At 43.1% G+C, this 15,333-nt stretch overlaps 1 protein-coding gene across 1 annotated transcript in view; it reads right to left on the bottom strand.

The window, feature by feature from the left end:
• Positions 1 to 3,306: 3,306 nt before the first annotated feature.
• The window catches only part of LOC105095413 (PRKC apoptosis WT1 regulator protein-like), a 50,214-nt gene continuing 38,187 nt past the window's right edge, over positions 3,307 to 15,333 (bottom strand). The window contains 4 exon segments of the mRNA XM_064491891.1: positions 3,307 to 3,430; positions 3,734 to 3,933; positions 11,256 to 11,480; positions 13,913 to 14,098. The gene's annotated coding sequence lies outside the window, so the exon portion shown is untranslated.

Below are 15,333 nucleotides of genomic sequence, written 5' to 3'. Positions count from 1 at the left end.
TCAGTTTCTTTCCAAGTTTCCAGATTAGCCCAAATCAGACCCAGAACAGACACAACTCATCAATTCCACAATGGAACACAATGAATCAAGAACCAAAAGCATGTCATAGTCCAGAAAAACTATGGGTCCCTCTTTGTTCCTGTCATTTATAACATCCCACCAGAACTCATTACTTTGCTGTCTGCTCATCTGGCAACCAAACTCGGAGAAGAGTTAATTCAGCAGAGTGCCATGCTGGGGAGAACACCCCACAGCAGCACTGTGGGCTGCCTGCCCTCCCACACGCTCTGAGGACCCCAAGTGTCCTCCGTGGAGACCAGGCCAACAGAGCTGTTCTCAGCAGCTGCAAAGTCCCACACATTAAATAAAAGCATTTTATTTTATACGATATGTTACATATATACCCATCTCTGAAAACAGGTCTGCCAGGAGCCCAAATCTTAAACATTCATCTGCAAAGGCAATTCCGGTCCCCAAGGGAAAGCACGTCTTAAGACAATGCCAAGTCCTCCAAAGTCCTCTCCACAACCATCAGCCAAACTGCCTGCAGGTCTGCAGCTGCAGGCGACTACATGTCTGTTTTTAAAGCAGCCCCTGCCTGCCCTCAGGCGCTACAGATGTCCCTCTACGCCCTCCCATCTCAGGGGAAGAGCAGCCCTCCCATCTCAGGACAAGAGCAGCCGCTGTAGAACCTTGCAGGGCAGCACTGACAGGACTGGACACCGAGGATCAGAGCTAAACTAAGCCTTCTGATGACATGAGCTTATCATTGTTACTTTACAGGTGAAGATATATATAGACAGAGGTGGGGTGATCTTGCTCAAGGTCATGCAGCTAGTAAGTGGCAAAGTCCGTAACTCTGCTCCTCCCCTCCGGCGTGACGCCCCAGCTGGGATGCCCACAGGGTTCTCTCATGTCCGCCTGACCAGTCCTTTCCTGTCACTCATGACCCACCACAGGGTCTGTCCCTAGCCTGCCTTTTCACCATCTTTTCCCTCCAGTTTCTCAGGAACAATGTTGCTCGGGCCACTGTATGACTTCCGGCTCCCTGAACCCTCCGTGCTCAAGGCTGGTCTTGCCTGCGCATCCGGCCCCCTGCTCAGAGGATATTCCGCCCCTGCAGGTGGATGTTTCCACTCTCCGCAGGGACACCCCCTCAGGGGAGCCCTCCTCTCACCCTCAGCATGGCAGGTGTCCCAGGCCACATCCCGAGCTGCCCCATTAGGATTGCGTGTGCCCAGGTCTGCTAATCAGACCAGCAGCCTCAGAGCCAGGGATTATGCCCGGGTCACCCTGCAAACCTACTGCCCGCCTCACAGCCCCCAGCCAGTAGGTCTCCTGGAAGTCACAGTAAGTGCCCCACCCAATCCAGAAGTCTGTTCACATGCCAGCACCGCTGACGGCTGCTTTCCACCCTTTGCTCAGTTTCGCAGAAAACAGCAGCTTCCACTGTGCAGCGGGGGGTTTTCTTCTGCTGTCTATCCTTACTGGAAATGTCAAGGGAAACCAAAAGGCCTTTTCTCAGCCCTCTCCTGATGACACCTTCCCACCCACAATACTCACACGCTCAAGAGCTTTGCGTCCACATGGTTTTGTTTCCCTTACGCTAAGTGGCTCAAAACACCGTGGGATTCTTTCTCTTTTGAGGGTTTTTGTTTGTACTCAGTTTATCGGCTTTACTCTGTTTTCGTCTCTCTCTTCAGGGTCCCTGGCAGTTGCCACTTCTCACTCCCTACAGCAGCCTCCCTCCCAACATCTAGTCTAGGAAATCAGCTGTGATGAGGGGCCCGGGGGCAGTCACAGAAGATGGAACTAAGGCACAGAGAGGCTGCATAATTTGCCTGAGAAGATTGGCTTCAAGCCCCAACAGTGTGTGTCATGTCTCTCTGTTTAACTCTTATGCTAAACTAGTTACCTTTTTATAGATTACGGTTACAAACAGATGAGGTATCAAAATGACATACAAGGACACACATCAACTCTAAGGTGTTCATTATCTCCACTATGTTGCTTCTATTTATTTTATTTCTATTTAAAAAATTAAGAACCTCTGCAGTCAATATAGCAAAATGTTAATGGGTTAAATCCAGAAGGCAGAGGCGTGAGTGTCATATTACTCATACTTTTTTGTATGTTCACAAGACAAAATGATTTGAAAGTCTCTCTTCCCTCCCCCTACTCACCACTGGCTCTCACCTGAGCTCCCAGACCACACATCTAACAGTCTTTCATTTTACCCACAGCTGAACTCATCACTTTTCCCCCAGAACTCCCTCTGCAGCTTTCCCTCCTAAGAGCACAGTATTTACCTCATTAATCCACCCAGAAACCTAGGCCTTACTCCATCCTACCCTCACAGACATCATTCATTCTTTCATTTTACCATCTAAATATGCCTTCAATCTGTTCGCTTTTTCCCACTGACCATCCCACCACTCAGGTGGAAGCCACCAACACTGCCCACCTGGACTCACGAGTCTCCCAAGTGGTCCCCCACCACTGTCCCCTACTTGAGACAAATAGGATTGTGTCCCTCCCGTGCTTTTAAGACCTTTCTTTTCAAATCCACTGTTCTTAGAAGAAACTTCAAGTTCTTCACCTGGTGAAGGTCTTTGCCATGAAACTGTCAGCTCAGGGAGGGCAGGACCCGCCCTCTCCCCTCGGTATGACCCTCTGGCACAGCGCCAGCTCGGGAGGACCTGCTGAGCTACACCGGCCTGTATTCTAACCCTGGTCTTGTGTTCTTAGCAAACTGCCTCACTTATCTATACAAATCCAAGGTAGGTTAGAAAGATTTTAGATGTTGAGCTAGACTATCGATTTGGGGATTTTGCACTAGCAACCTGCAAGTACGTGTTCTAATGATTCTGTCTTCTTAAAACCACACCCAGATTTAAGCAGTATTTGTGGAATGCCTTCAGAGTAAAAGGAACTATACTTTCACAGACTTCATGCTTTATAACACGAACGACCCGCACAGGGTCACAAATGGAACCACCTCGCAAGTGACAGAAGACAGGTGAGAGGCACAAAGCAACAGGTTGCAAAGCTGGTGAGAGCAAAGTTGTTTCTCCAACCCCCCCAAAAAATCCTGAAAGAACCGAAAATTCTGAAATTTGAAAGTAAAAGACTATCATATAAGGAAATAAAGTAAATAACCCTCTTCATCAGGGTTTCAAGATCTGACTCCAGAGTTTTTAGCAGGCCATACTGAATCCTAGCACAGAATAATCAGATGGACTAGTGGTGAGTAAGTTCCAGGAAAACTGCAGTAATTCCTCCACTTGCAAGAGGACACACACTCACCTGTTGAAGGTGAATGGCAACCGCATTCTGGAGAAATTCGGAAGCTTGCAGGCTCTGCTTCTGGATGGCGAGGACACAGACGGCTTGGATGCATGCTTCTAACTCATTCACCGGCATTCCTACACTGCAAGAGAAAAAAGAGGCCCTCAGTCAAGAGCAGAGATGTTCCTGTCGTGTCTCACAGGCTGTGCCTCGGGGACTCAGTGCCCTGCAGCAGCCCGGCCCCAGGCGAGGACCCGCAGTGTGCCCCCCCCCAAGCAGGAGGGGCACTGTGCTTGAGAAAGCCCATCCCCGATGGGGCAAGAGGGGCTGGTGGGGTTGAGTGAACCTATAAATGCCCACAGAAATACACCTGTGTTCATTCAAGTGATACAACCAACAGTAGCAGGCTATTTTACACAACTTCAATTGTCAGTGGAAATTTTACCTTTCCTTTCCACTTGTCCCCTGCACTCTGAGACAGGCTTGGGTTCTCTCACACGGGCAGCTCTGATGCAGTAGTTGTGAAGTCATTTTACTTTGCTGTGAAAGTCCTCACTCCCCGTGTCACTGTGTCTGTCCTCTCTTAACACAGTTGGATGTCTTCCTGGATCTCTCCCTGAGTTCCTTGGTCCTGCTCCTCAGATCCTGAGATAAAGAACAAGTGAAGGCACATGACTAGAAAAGGCACCATGGACTTGACTGAAGTCCTCAGTGACCCCCTGGGTGAGTGCTGACCACCCCTTGCCTTCAGTTCTCAAGGATGTGACCAAGGTGACATCCAGCCAGGAGAGAGCCCCGGCTAACTAAAAGCTGTGTGGCTTGGGTGCGGGAACAGGTGCAGGAGCTGGATCCGGAGCCAGGCCCTCCCCACCCCTGCTGTCCTCGCCCCCAAGGCCCCACCGCAAAGCCCTCAGGCTCCCTGTTTTTCTGCCCTTCTCTTCTACTCCAAAAACCCTTCTCCTTTTTCCCCTAAAATTATCCCCAGCTGGAGTGATTTTTCAATCACAGTACCTGAAAAAATTTCCTGCAGCTGAGAAAGTGGTCTCCAGAGGTCAATGCCCATATGCTGGTGCCTGAAGAGAGCCCCTGGCTAGGGGGACCCTCACCAACACTAACGGGGCATCAGGCATGTTGCAGGGTTGACCACCCCCAACAAGAGTTTGCTGAGACCCCAAGGCCTGCACAGCATCCCTGCTCATAAAAACGCAGTCAGCCCACTTACCGGTTATTAAGACGCAAAAATACAAAACTGCTCTTGTTTCTTACTGAAATTATTTATGAGGTAGAAAAAGAAATTGTAATAGGAAAGAACAAATCTGACTCCTGTCAGGTCTGTTCCTTTGGCTTTAACCCTGTGCTGTTTTCTAGGCTTAGCCTTGCTGGTTCTGCACCTTTTGTAAAACAATGTTGCCTTTAGCCTGAAATAGACAGGAGAGCCTATTCTCAAGGCTCTGACCTTTAAGGATATTGACACTTGTGCACTTAGATAAATGTAACAACTTGCAGAATAGCAAATAACATTTCTTTTGTTGGAGGTTTTACGGGGGCACCATGACCTGACCCACAGGGACAGCTGCATGAACAAACAATTCCTACAGCAAGTTTGTACCAACCAACCACACCCCCTCCCCTTTTTAATATAAAAGGACCCCGAATTCTGACTTGGAGAAAATGATTCTCCAGGACATCAGTCTGCCATCTTCTGGGTCTGCCGGCTTTCCAAATAAAGTCACTATTCCTTGCCCCAGCACCTCATCTCCTGATTTACTGGCCTGTCATGTGGCAAGCTAACCATGCTTAGACTCGGTAACAAAATGACTGCATTGGAGGTAGTATGTCTTCACTGTTTCCTCGTTTCCAATATGTAACATGCACATCATCTATGATCTGGTGCAAATAATTCATCAAAGACAACCACAAAAAGAAACTATTCTTACTTAACTATCAACACTGAAGTCAAAAATCTTATCAATTTTATATACTGTTTAACAACAAAACCAAAAAACCTAACACAGGGACTTGATTCCATGGAAATAAAATTATTTCTACTCCTTCAAAACTTTTTTTCTTTTCTATTGTTTTGTTTTGCTTACTGAAAGGAAAATAAAAGTCAAATAATTTTATTTCACGTACTTTGGTTATAGCTACATATTTTAAATATTACAGAGATTTAAACTGCAATAAGAAAATTGTTCATATATTACTATAAAGATACATAATCAATGGGGATTAGGAAAGGAATGGACATTTACTAAAAACCCACTGCACACCCAGTCTTTTACAGCATATCCTGTGATATAAGCTTTATGATCCAGGGGGCCCCACCCCCATTCTCACTGCCGAGTCCCTCAGTAATCAACTACCCAGGCACCAGCACAGAACCATGCGATCAGCATTTTAGGAACAAATGAGAGGATTGGCTCATTGAATTCTAAAACTCACGTCTGCCTGATTCTAAACACTAAGGTGGGAATCCCATTCCACTGGGGAGGGTCCAGCAGCACAGCCTATGACCCTATCTTTGTTCAGATCTAGCCTTAGACAGCCTGAGACAGCACCTCATACCTATGGAACTTGAGGGCAAATGATAATAGGAATTTTATATCCAGTAGTTTCTTAGGTCTCATTTATAAAGTGTCAGCAGGTTAGCAGAAAAACTCTGGGAAATATGAGCGGGTCCAGAGCTTTTTGCTGATTAGAAACTCAATCTATCAGGATAGAGTGACCTTCCCATGAGAGGCCACATGGATATAAACTAAAGGCAGTTGAGCAATGAAAACTAGCAAGACCCTGGAACTCAAGCAAGAAGGGCCCCTGCAATCCCCTACCCAGTTGCCTCTTCATCCGCGTGGACACGATGACAGAAGACCCAGGTTCTAGTCCAAGTTACACCATCATGGATTCTCACCCATAAAAAGTTATGGCCCTATGCTGTCTTAAGTTCCTTCCAACTCAAATATGATGACACCAATATCTCAGAATATCTATGTCTCCACTTCCTCTCTTCTACTAGGAGATTTCTTTGGCCACAGCAGAAATCCAATAAAAAACCACGCATGAAGCCAGGCAAAAGTCTGCTTAAGAGGCTTTGCTCTCACGCTCAGTGAATGAAAACTCAGAAAAGGTGGTCCTTCTCCCTCAGCAAGTGGGAGGTAGCCTGGTTTGTGTGTGTGTGTGTGTGTAAATCAAATACAATCAAGTCTGGGATGTGTACAGATATTGTTTATGTCACTGTCATTTCATGGGGATGAGCCAACCTTAAAACCAATTTGAATCAAGTGTTCTGAGAAAGTCTCGGGCTCTTTTGGTGGAGGAGGTAGAAGGGGAAAGGAAAGGAGGAAAGAGGTAAATGAAGCAAAGAAATAAGACTACTGCTAGGGAAAGGCAAGACATTAATTTTGTTCCTATTTGCATCACATACAAATTAGGAACTGACTTTCCCCCAGTGTCCTGTCGAGCACTGAATTGCAGAAGAAGAAACAAGAGCTCATTTCTTACTGAGCAGTACAAATGAGCCTGTCTCTGTACGTGGCATTTTATAGACACAAATCATTTACCTGATTAAAACACTAGCAGCAGGCCGTAATTCCCCTATTTTGAGAGACAAGAAAACAGGAGTTCAAAGAGGCCATATAACCTGACAAAAGTCAGAGGATCAGTGAACAGGAGAGGATGGATTCAAACTCAGCTCCAGCTGCAGAGTCTGCTCTTCCCACTCCCAGGCCTGGAAAGCCCTTAACACACAGGCTGCCCACTCCCCCGCTGTGCTCCTGCCATCGAGCACTTCCCACGGCGATGGTCTCCAGTTCTCACCGACAGGGTGCTCTGTGCAGCCAGTGACCTTGATCAGGCTGGACCAGTGAAGTGGCATCTGCCTGCCACGCCCACTGGGCTTCACCTTAAAGGCAGGAGAGCTGGCCTTCAAGTGCATTTAAAGCCAGCCCTGGTCTAACAACCTCTTTCAGGGCTTTTCCTATCCAAAGGCAGCCACAAACCTGCTCAGTATGTACAGAAGCCGCACCCCCTCTCTCCAGCTGTCTCCGTCTGTGCTGCTTAGCTATGATCAGTTTGACCATCTTGGAACCAAATTTTTAAAAACAGAAAAGGGCTCTGGGAAAAGTAATTAATACTTACAATTTTTAAATGACCAGTTACAAAATGAGTATTTACAAAACCAATCTGCCTTTCTATGTGTCAGTTTTAAGCAGTTAAAAAGTATAACAGCAAAAAATTCTCACTTACAAAATTAACAAAAACAATAACCTGGAATAAATTCAAAAACAATGCCCATGTTCTAAATGGAGAAAACTACAGGACTGCACTAAGGGGTAAAATCAGAGGTGTCAATGTAGCGACAGCAACACACTGCTTGGAGGAGAGCAGTTCTGTAGAGATGTAAGTTCTCCTAAAAGTAATTCAAAACTTACTAAAAATTCCCATGACAACTCCAATCTGATTTTTTTTTAACTTAAAATATTTTAGAATTATTCAGGAATAATAAAGTCATAATACTAGCCAAGAAAATTTGGGATGGAAGAAAAAAAAAGAGGAAAAAAGAATCACACTGTTACATATTAAGTAAATGTTTATAATACATAAGATACAGTGCTGGAGTAAGAAAGGATAGATTGACAGGAACCATGAGCTCAGAAAGAGGCTCTAGTACATGTAAGTACTTAGTACAGGTGGGATTTCAATTCAGAGAGAAAGTATGAATTTAATAAATTGTGCTGGGACACTCAGAGAATCACCTGGAAAAAATAAATTCTATTCCTACCATAATGACCACAAGATAAATTAGATAATGATGTAAGAATTAAAAAATACTAGTAGCAGCAAATACAACTCTTTGCTCATATTAACTCAACTTAACCTATCACAAGTACTATTATCATCTCCACTTTAGAGAATACAAAAGCCTACAGAAAAGAATTTTATTCCATTTAAGAAGGTATTTCTAAGAATAAAGCCAAGGATAAAACCCATATGGAAAAGATTTACTATATTAAGAATATTTTTAGCCACAACCAAAATGAAAAACCTCATGACAAAATGAAAGGCAAGCAATGTCAAGAAAAAGCTCTGTGGTGCATGTAAAACAATGAAGCTGTAACACTCCCTTACACCATACATAAAAATCAACTCAAAATGGATCAAAGACTTAAACATAAAACAAGATACAATAAACCTCCTAGAGGAAAATATAGGCAAAACATTATCTGACATACATCTCAAAAATTTTATCCTAGAAGAAATAAAATCAAGAACAAACAAATGGGACCTAATGAAACTTATAAGCTTCTACACAGCAAAGGAAACCATAAGTAAAACAAAAAGACAACCTACAGAATGGGAGAAAATTTTTACAAATGAAACTGACAAAGGCTTGATCTCCAGAATATATAAGCAGCTCATACAACTCAATAAGAAGAAAATAAATAACCCAATCCAAAAGTGGGCAGAAGACCTAAACAAGCAATTCTCCAAGGAAGAAATACAAATGACCGATAGACACATGAAAAAATGCTCAATATCACTAATTATCAGAGAAATGCAAATCAAAACTACAATGAGGTATCACCTCACACCAGTCAGAATGGCCATCATTCAAAAGTTCACAAATAACAAATGCTGGAGAGGCTGTGGAGAAAAGGGAACCCTCCTACACTGCTGGTGGGAATGTAGTTTGGTGCAGCCACTGTGGAAAACAGTGTGGAGATTCCTCAAAAGACTAGGAATAAATTTACCATACAACCCAGGAATCCCACTGCTGGGCTTATATCCAGAAAGAACCCTACTTCAGGATGACACCTACACCCCATTGTTCATAGCAGCATTATTTACAACAGCCAAGACATGGAAACAGCCTAAATGTCCATCAACAGGTGACTAGATAAAGATGTGGTATATTTATACAATGGAATACTACTCAGCCATAAGAACTGACAACATAACACCATTTGCAGCAACATGGATGCTCCTGGAGAATGTCATTCTAAGTGAAGCAAGCCAGAAAGAGAAAGAAAAATACCATATGAGATTGCTCATATGTGGAATCTAAAAAAAAAAAAAAAAAAAAAAAAAAGACAAAAAAAGCATAAATACAGAACAGAAATAGACTCATAGACATAGAATACAGACTTGTGGTTGCCAAGGGGGTGGGGAGTGGGAAGAGATACACTGGGATTTCAAAATTGTAGAACAGATAAACAAGATTGTATTGTATAGCACAGGGAAATATATACAAGATCTTATGGTAGCTCACAGAGAAAGGAATGTGACAATGAATGTATATATGTTCATGTATAATTTAAAAATTGTGCTCTACACTGGAATTTGACACATTGTAAAATGATTATAAATCAGTAAAAAAAAGAAAAAAGAAAAAGCTCTGTGATACATGTCGATGACAGACAAGAAGCTAATGTTCGTAACATACAAAGAGCTGTCACAAGCAACAAGATGCTCCCTCATCTAAATGTGTGCGAAGGACAAAAAGGACCATTCATTTTAAAAAAGGCAAATGGCTAACAAGAGAAAAATGCTCAATACCTCGCTGGTCATCAAATGCAAACTAAAACAATGAAAACGTACTTTTGCTCATCATACTGGCAAATATTTTAAATGGATCTACTATCTAGTGTCCATCTGTGGGAGAACAAGCTGTGAGTGACCTTTTTGGATGACATGTGAATTGGCTATGTAAACTCTGAAAAACGTACATACACACTGACTCAACTCCACTTCTAGGAACTGTTTCCTTAAAAAAAAAAAAACAGTCCAAAAAGATGTACCCATCAGGGCATTTACACAGCACTGTTTAAAATGGCAGGAAGAAAAGCTGAAGTGAAATTATATCCAGCGATAAAAGAATTGGTTACATAAGTAAATCTACATCTTTTCATTCCCCACTGGAGAAGAAATTTCTAGAGTCACTTGAAAGGAACCTGTGATGAGTGTAAATGTCACATCCAGGGACTAAATTTCCAGAAGGCTTAACTAAAGAAATACTCATACAAGATCACAGGAATGTCTATACAGAAGGATGTCCGTCAAATATCCTTTCTGACAGTGGAAAATGGAGAAAACCTAAGTGCCCACCATTAAGACAATGATGCAGTAAATCACGGCAAGCTGCGGGCTCTGAGAGAGCCGGTGTTTCGGCATGTTCCAGGGCCTTGTCCACAGCACTCTCCCACCAAAGGTGTCCGTGCACAAGAGGCCACACCCGCACATCAGGAGACCCTTCCACTCTATCTGAAAGGACCAGGCAGGTCTGGAGTGGGAGGACATCTATGATATATCACTGAGTGAAGAAAGCGAGCTGCAGAAAAACATACAGTATGGTCTCATCTTTCAATAAAGCATATATATACACACGTATACATAGATTTCTCATATATATGTGTATATATGCATTTGTCATGGGCATAAAGGTCATGGAATATATACACCACATTGTCAACAGCTTTTAGTCTCAGGAAATAAGGGGAGGGGAGGTAGGGGCCTTTCATTTTTCCCTTGATACCACTCTTCTGTACCACCGCAGTTCTCTTTGCAGTATTTCAGCTAAGTATACTTGGAATTTAAAAATTTATTTAACTCTTAAGTAAAAAGAATGATGCCTCCACAAGACAGAATGCTATACTGGTCATTAAAAATCATGCCAGGGGAGACTAAATATCGTAGAAAAACACGTAACAAGCCAAATGGAATTGGAGGTCTCCACACAGTAAACAGGCACAGAGTCCTCGCTGGTTTATATAACAGAGGTGATACACACTGAGGAAAAGAACCAAAGATAAATGTTAAAATGTTAATTATTATCTCTGAGTAGCGGGGCCAGGATAGCCTCTTTTGCCCCTTTTTTCAGACTTATTAAATTAAATGCACATTATTTTTCATCTGAAAAAAGCATTTTTAGGTGTGTAGTACCACGCATTGGAGGATAATACATGAGTACTTACAGAAACAAGTCACTAGGAGACACTGTAGCGGCGTCACACAATGTAGAATGGGCGATCCTGATTAACACCGCGCAGCTATGTAAGGACCCACAAAGTGAGGGCACCCGCTGTCACAGGGCGTGGCCCCCTTCTATTTGTCAGTTGTGTCTTCAGGGCTGAGGCAGTTCTGAGCACGGCCAGTGTCAGTGCTGGTGTCTGGATTGATGACACTGGAGGTGAGGGCGCCTGCAAACAGACAGGAAGAACAGAAATCATCCTCTGCCTTTTCTTTTTCTGTGTTACTTTAAAAGAGAGGCACAAATAAGATAAACTCTGTATCTTCCCTACTGAAATTTCAGTAATGAAACCGTTTAAAGTCTCCACAGCTTATTTTCTGCCTATAACTGTCTTTTCAACAAAGCATCATATTTATTAAATGTTAATCAACTCAGTTAATTAACTCCCTGTTGAAACCTTCTATTAAAGAACATGAAATGCACTACGTGAAAGCACCAGGCCTGCAGTGACCAGCTCAGCTGTCTTGACGGCAGTGCAGTCACCCCCACCATCCCGTGGCCCTGAGCTCCTGGTGCTGGTAAGAGAGCACGCTGCCGCCTCAGATGGAGAGGAACTGTGAAAGCATTTTCTGAAATCTACAGCACTGACAAAACATGACTGACAAATCCCAGGCTCCTTTGAGGCTGTCATTTCTGTTTCTTGTCAGCCCCCGTCAATGAGCAGAACCACCCCATTCCCGAGCCATGGGACTCTCGTGGGAAGGAGTTTTGGAGAAATTTCCAGGTATAGAATGTAACCAACTATACGTAGAACTCTGACAAAAGAAAAGATGAAATACTGATTTTGGAAGACACTCAAAATATTCTCCTAAGCCTTAGTAGCTGGAAAGGCTGGGCTTCTCCTAAGCCACTTATTTATTTCACAGCCAGTGAGCATCTCCCACAAACCCTGTTTCCCTGTGTCTGCTGGGAGCCTCAGGCACATTCTTGCTGTCGATCTTGCAAGTCACAGGGCAGAGGCATGTGTCTCACACCTGCAACCCTCACACAGGCTCGCCTCCTAGCCTCACCATCTGAACTTGGCCCCATTTTCTCACCTGCTTATTTGATACCTGTTATTCTGTAAGCTGCCTGGAATGCTTTTTGAAACAAGTCACAAGAATGGGTGGGTAGATAAATGGACAGATGGACAGGTGAGAGATGGGCAGAGAGATGGTGACTCCAAGAAAAGGGGAACAAAGAAAATTTCCTATGCAAAACCCTCCTCTAATCAGGGAAGAAAACCACCACGGAGACGTTTGAAGAGGCAGGTGGCTTAGGGCTGTTTCCTGGATTCTATGAAAAGTCACACCAAGAGATGAGAGGGCAGAACTATAAATAATAAAAGAAAAAAAGCATGCATGCTTGAAAAAAAATATACATTATATACTTTGTAAAGAGTAGATTCAAATCAGCAAGGCCCAACAACACAATCCCATCTCCAAACCACAAGGCACCCCTTTGGAGCACTGAGAGTCTACACGGGGTGGTCATAAAGCCATCACCGCAAAAGCTATGCTATCCTGCACTTACAAGGAACAAGGAGCTGTGCTCGGGCTGCCCACGCGCGTCATTTACACCCCACAGCACCTCTATGCGGGAGGGACGCCTAGCGAGCCCGTCTCTGCAGGACAGAAAACAAGTCCAGGAGAGGCTAAGTAGACCTGCTAGTTCTCCAGCTCACAGGACTGGTCACTCCAGATGGAGACTTGAACTCAGACCCAGGTTTGTAACCACAGTACTACTGTGCTTTGTGTGCTTTTTCATGTGTATTAATACATTTGTGAAAGGATATTTAATAAATGATCAGTTGTCTTTATCTCATCAGCTCACAATTAGTGTTTATACTGTTGGAACTGTACTCTTTTCCCTTGGGGAAAGGAACGGGTCAGAATGAGGTGGGGCTCCATTCTTTATCTGATACCTCATCTCATCCACGTCCTCAACCACGGAGAAGGAGCAAATGTTCTCTCCATCTTTTAAAGAGAGGGCTCCACTGATGGTGACTTACTCAACTCCAAAACCAAGGCTGGGGGAAGGGCACATGCAGCAACCAGAGCAGTATCACCTGTAGGAAGGCGAAAAGAGCTCACAGGAGAGCTCGGGGTCAGCCTGATCTAATTTCAATCGATAAAAGAATAACACACTCTAAAAATGCTAGCATGCAATGGATTTGTTCTTTCTTGACATCTAGCAAGTTTCCACAGCCCACATGTAACATTATCATGAACCAGTGAAAGGAAGAGTCTACAGACAAGAAAAATCAACACCACAGGCAGGCTGAAACCCAGGCTGGAGAAAAGAAAGAGAAAGGGCATAGTTAAGAAGAAGTGGGGAAAGGCTGGAAAAAAGACATCATTGCAAGGGCTCTCAAGCATCATCCAACAATCATATAACCATTCATTTGAGAGAGTTACTGAGGTCCTATTTTGTGAAAGATTGTACAGAGGGCAAAGCAAGAGTGCAGCGACCATGGTGGCAGCAAGGGGCGGCGCTCAAATACAAGTAACTTCTGACCCCAGTACCTTGCACACTTGTCCTCAGTATAAAGGCAAAAACAAAGTGTAAAATAATACTCTGTAAACTCAAAGCATTGTTGAAAACAATTAAAGACCTAAATACCTGGACAGACACACCACGCACGTTCCTGGATCAGAAGACAATGCTCTTGAGATGTCAGTGCTCCCCAGAGTAATCCGTATATTCAACGTGGTCTCGATCACAATCCCAGCGGGCTCCTCTGCAGAATCTGACTAGCTGCTGCTACAATTCATATGGGAATTCGAGGGTCTCAGCAACCAAAACGTACTTGAAAAAATAGAACAACGTGAGAGGACTTGGAATTCTCAATTTCAAAACTTACAACTTTATCTCTAGGTGAGGAGATTACAGGTCATTTTTAACTTATTTATTGTGTTTATCCTTATTTCCTAAATTCTCCACAATGAATGTAACTTTTACAATAAGAAAAATAAAAGGTAAGGTATCTTTTAAAACATGCACACTGATGCATTCATTGGAAGAAATTTTTTTAACTATAAAGAGGTAAACAAATGCCTAGTGAAAAAGGACTACTTAAAAACATGAATGCATTTACATTTTCCATACAATGAAAACTGAAAAGCACAAACACATCAAGTTTCTAGGGAGACTGGTGCAACATATTAATAGTTATTTTCAAAAATTCTAATTGAACAATGAAAACCCAAGAAAGGGAAAATCGTGATTGACAGTCAACTTCAAACACATGGAGAGCAAAGGCCTAGAAACCCCAATCCCTGTAGCTCTGCTATTAACTCAGTAAGAGAGGAGATTCCTCACTGAGGGGACAGTGGGATCCCATGCATAAGGCAGGATACACAGTGCAAACTGCACTAGACATGGGGGTGATTTTTTAAAAGAATTCTAAAGTTAGAACACTGCTGAAAAACTATAAAAACACTCAAACAGATCAAATCACCCACACATATATAATATATAAATACATGAAGTCTGCTCCCATGTTGCAAAGAAATACAAGCGAACTGTTCATTTATAGGCCCTGATTGCTTTATCCCAGGTAGAATATTTTAACGAAAACAAATAATCAATAATGCACTTCTCTTGTCAAATATAGTTGGTAAGTTAGTCTGCTATGTAACCATAATGTGTCTAAGATAGACCTAAAATTAGTGAAAATATCTTTGTATGGTTTCTTGAACTCTCCTCAAAATTCCAAGCTTAATTTTAAAATAGATCTGAGCAGGATTTCTATATTATCTTTCCCCTTGTGAAATGAACAACAGAGTCTGTTGCCAAAATTCTGTCCTTACAATGACTCACGAGCACCGTATTCTAACTAAACTGCTGGACAGCAAGGCACTATCCAGACACTGCGACCAAACAAATGAAACACAAGGAAGACAGTGACTCTATTCTGGAGGGCTTATATCTGTGTCAACACCGGGGTTTTTATTTGATTGGTTAGCAAAATAAAATCAATCAATTTCTTCTTTGAGCATTCTGTAAGTCATGACTCTGTTTTTAGTGTCATGAGCAGGGAA

The sequence above is a fragment of the Camelus dromedarius genome, chromosome 12 (assembly GCF_036321535.1).
Source record: "Camelus dromedarius isolate mCamDro1 chromosome 12, mCamDro1.pat, whole genome shotgun sequence".
In the NCBI taxonomy this organism is placed as follows: Eukaryota; Metazoa; Chordata; class Mammalia; order Artiodactyla; family Camelidae; genus Camelus; species Camelus dromedarius.
This window is presented reverse-complemented; position numbering and strand designations above follow the sequence as displayed.